This window comes from Dermacentor andersoni, chromosome 10 (assembly GCF_023375885.2).
Source record: "Dermacentor andersoni chromosome 10, qqDerAnde1_hic_scaffold, whole genome shotgun sequence".
Lineage (NCBI taxonomy): Eukaryota > Metazoa > Arthropoda > Arachnida > Ixodida > Ixodidae > Dermacentor > Dermacentor andersoni.
Genome location: NC_092823.1, coordinates 128541689 through 128546062, shown reverse-complemented (window position 1 = coordinate 128546062; position 4374 = coordinate 128541689).

The window sequence follows — 4374 nt, the reverse complement described above, 5'->3', positions numbered from 1 at the left end:
TATCAGTATCGAAGTAGCTGTAAGCTTGTTGAACGTGCAGCTTTCGAAGACGCGGTGATGGAGCACGCGCGTTCTTTAATCTGAAGCGGACAGCGGTCGGGCAGGGCGCTTATATGCACTTTCGATTTCGCGACGACTTGTTGCGAAAACGAAAAAAGAAGCAAACCCAAAAAGAGGAATTGACGTCTACGACACGTGTTTTGTTTGGTGGTCGGTTGTTATAAAACCTCTTTCCTTCTACTAACACCCTTGTAACTCACCACCAACTCTTTAAAGTACGTGTTTGTTCGCAGGGGGAAGTCGAGGGGGACAGCTGCGAGTGGAGGGTTTGGTCGCGTCGAGTCACGAGATTTAGGAGGCTCGCAAGAAAGAGTTGCGTCACAAGCAGATGCCCCTTTCAAGTGCCAGAGGTGATTCCCCGAGGGTCGGCTGCCAAGGCATACCTTCTCTAACCTTTTGACTTCTCAAAAGTATTAGATTTGTGAATGCAGAATTTTTTTATTGAGGGTGCGCAATACTTCGATTCTTCCAGTCTGCTCCGCTCCTAGAGAGGCTTCACATGAGGCAGGAGTTGAGACACTGACATTTGCCGGTGTTTAGGCTGCATTTCTTTTGTGACAGCGGTTACCGCCAGTTTATTGTGCAACTTAAGCCGTTGGTGTCTTTCTGCGAGAACGATGGCACGATGTGGCGTTTCTTTTTGCGTGCAACCGTTTTTTCGACGTAAATTTGCAACACTGCGTGCACTGTATCTTGTCTAGAGAGATTGAGTGCTTCGCTTGCTGCATGTGCGGTTGTGTTCTGCGAGGTGCGTCATCTCAGCGACGCACAAAATCGACTCTTTTCAGTTAAGCAAGCTGCAACGATGGTTAGTTGTTTCGCTTTCTCCAGCGTGTACAGGTGCTTGCTCGTAGGATTTCGTACGAAACTCCGGAAAGCGCGTTGCGACTTACTGTGAAAACGCGACTTCACAGCGTTTCTCGTGGTGATCTCAGCAGGAATCTGTGAGCAGGGGTGGTCAGGAAATGCTGGCAGAAGACGATAGATTATTGAAAAACAAATCGCGTGCTATGCCGATTGCCATGCGGTGCTTCTCAGCGTACCTAGAACGTGGCAGCTGGCTCTTAGAGCGTGATCACGAAGCAAAAGGAAATTTTGTGACGCGGAATTTTAAGTAGACGACCAGTTTTATTGGAATTTTAATGAAGGCGACCATATAGTGATAACATTGCAGGAAGACGTAAACGTAGCCGGTTGTTGCAAATTAGTTCTGCGGAATACCTCAAGTTGGAGGAAGCGTCATCAAAAGGAAAAGTTCTATTCCACGCAAATGCGGCACGAATCTACAAAGGAAACCCATACTGGTTTCTGAGAAAGAAAATTTCGCTATTTAAACCCGCTTCCAAATCCCTGATCCGGCATTCGAACTCTGGACCAAGGCCTTTCCGGGGTGGTCGCTCTACCATCTGAGCTAATCAGGAGGCTAGCAGAGCGCAGCGCGGGGGCGAATCAATCGACAATGCGAAGCACAGGGACATTGAATATGACATATCAGTTCTGAGGAATTTCGGAAGGTGGCAGAAGCGTCATGATAGGGAAATGGTTTCCTTTCTAGGTTCCTGCTATATCGGGTGGATGATTATTTTCCCTTTAAGTAGTCGGTTCTTGTTGATGATAGCATGGCATATATTCATATGCCACATTTTTTTTAGATTCCTCGCGCAAGAAATGTTCCACTCGGAGCGCGCATGGCATCAATGCTCACCTGCGGACATGCCAGAAATCTAGCACTTGAAGCCAACATCGCTGCGGCAGCTATGGCATTGCCGGTGGTATGGTCGAGGTCAAGGGAAGGGTTCCCAGCCGCGGCAGCCGTATTTCGGTGAGAGCGAAATGTGAGAGTATTCCTGGACTTCTATTTAAGTGCACGTTAAAGAACGCGTTATGACCGAGGGGTTCGGGCACCCGTTTGCTAAAGTTGCCGCCAAAGTTCGCGATCAAGGCAGCGTTGCACACGCCGGCTTTGAGCGTCGGGCTTGCGTTGCTGTAGCCCTCAGCTGGCAGATACTTGATGCCGACTCGAAGGTGCCCAGTCAACGGCACTGCTCGGGCTTGCGAGGCGGGTCGTAGTCCCGGCTCGAAGGCGGATGTCCATGCCGCGTCCCACGTGGCGGTTGCGCGAGCCAGGAGGTCGCTTGCGGGGCGCCGAGTAGTGGTTCGTGCGGCTGCAAGGCCAGCGTAGCGCGGTCAGTGCCGCAGGTGCGTCAGTTGTGCCTGCGACTACTGCAGGCACTTCTCACGGCCGTGTCTTGTTTCCTGCTTCAGGAAATTGGACTAGTCCACTGCACGGAACGAGACTGTGATAAGCAGCATGACGGGATAAGCAGCAAGCGGGCATTGACGCGAACACCGTCAATGCCCGTTATGGATTGAATGGTCGTCCGGATCATCAACAATTCCCAGCGCAAGGTAATCACCGCACTGGCCCTCGCAAGTCTTTGGTCAATGCACACATTGCATGCAAATGCGCTGAACTGTTTATGCCACATTCCCGTCGTGGCCTGTGTGGTAACTTGAAGACTGGAACGACGACTCTTCGGCAATACTCAGCGCTCTGCTGTCGCTAGACATTTGCTTCCCGGCAGGAACTAACAAGGTGCCAGCAAGGCCCGGCCTTACGAATGGTCCTCGCTGTCAGCGGGCTATGCAAATATAGCAGTCGGATCACTTCCGCCGTTTGATCCTGGCTGCTGTCACTCACCTACCGCGGTTGAGGGAGGGTCTGATCTTCATCTCACTGCTCATCACGTGGCACGTAGGGTTTCAGGTCGCATACGTATACAAGCGGTGCAGAGTGTAGCGGTGGCGCAGAGGTAGAGCATCCGCCTCGTATGCAAGAGGACCGTGGTTCGAATCCCGGTGCCGCGCAATTTTCCACGGGATTAAAAAAAATCCGCATGTTGATAAAATTGCATAAACAGGCCTGGAGTGCGGCCTGATCCCGGTGACCAGAACCGGTAATGCACTCCCTCACGAGAGCAGGATTGGCCACCCTGGTGCAGTACTTCGCCACAACCTCATATATGAATACAACAACCAAACCCCCGCCCTCAGTCCCCAGCAGCAGCGAAGCAACTGACCACGGCGGCTGTCAGACCTGTGACGCAGCAGAGGGTACTAAGAATATCTGGGTCCAAACAGGTCGCCATTGGAATCTGAACCTGGCAACGTTTAACGCTAGAACGTTATCTAGTGACTCTAGCAGTGCTATTAGAGGAATTATCATTATCAAGCAGTAAATGGAATAGAATAGGGCTCAGTGAGGTTAGGAGGACAAAATAATCATATGCAGTGCTAAAAAGAGGGCACTTCCGTGGCTTAGCGGAGAGACGAGAACTAGCAGTCGGATTCCTGATTAATAAGGATATAGCTGGTAACATACAACAATTCTATAGCATTAACGAACGAGAGGGTGGCAAGTCTTGTTGTGAAACTTAAGAAGAGGTACAAATTGAAGGTCGTACAGGCCTACGCGCCTACATCCAGTCATGATGACCAGGAAGTCTAAAGCTTCTATGAAGACGTGGAATCGGTAATGGGTAAAGTCAAAACAATATACACTATACTGATGGGCGACTTCAATGGCAGGGTAGGCAAGAAGCAGGCTGGAGACAAGTCAGTGGGGGAGTATGGCATAGGTTCCAGAAATAGCAGGGGAGAGTTATTAGTAGAGTTTGCCGAACGGAAGAATATGCGGATAATGAATACCTTCTTCCGCAAGCGGGATAGCCGAAGCTGAAAGTGGACGTAGAGGGGCCCGAATGGCGAGACTAGAAATGAAATAGACCTCATACTATGCGCTAACCCTGGCATCATACAAGATGTGGACGCTCTCGGCAAGGTGCGCTGCAGTGAACATAGGATGGCAAGAACTCGAATTAGCCTAGACTTGAGGAGCGAACGGAAGAAACTGATACTTAGGAAGCCGATGAGTGACTTAGCGGTAAGAGGGAAAATAGAGGAATTCCAGATCAATCTAAAGAATAGATATTCGGCTTTAACTCAGGAAGAAGACCTTAGTGTTGAAACAATGAACGACAATCTTATGGGCATTATTAAGGAGTGGGCAATAAAAGTCGGTGGTAAATTCGTTAGACAGGACACCAGTAAGCTATCGCAGGAGACGAAAGATCTGATTAAGAAACGCCAATGTATGAAAGCCTCTAACCCTACAGCTAGAATAGAACTGGTTAATAGAACCAAGTTAATCAACAAGCGTAAGACAGCTGACATAAAGAAGTATAATATGAATAGAGTTGAACATGTTCTCAGGAACGGAGGAAGCCTCAAAGCAGTGAAGAAGAAACTAGGAAT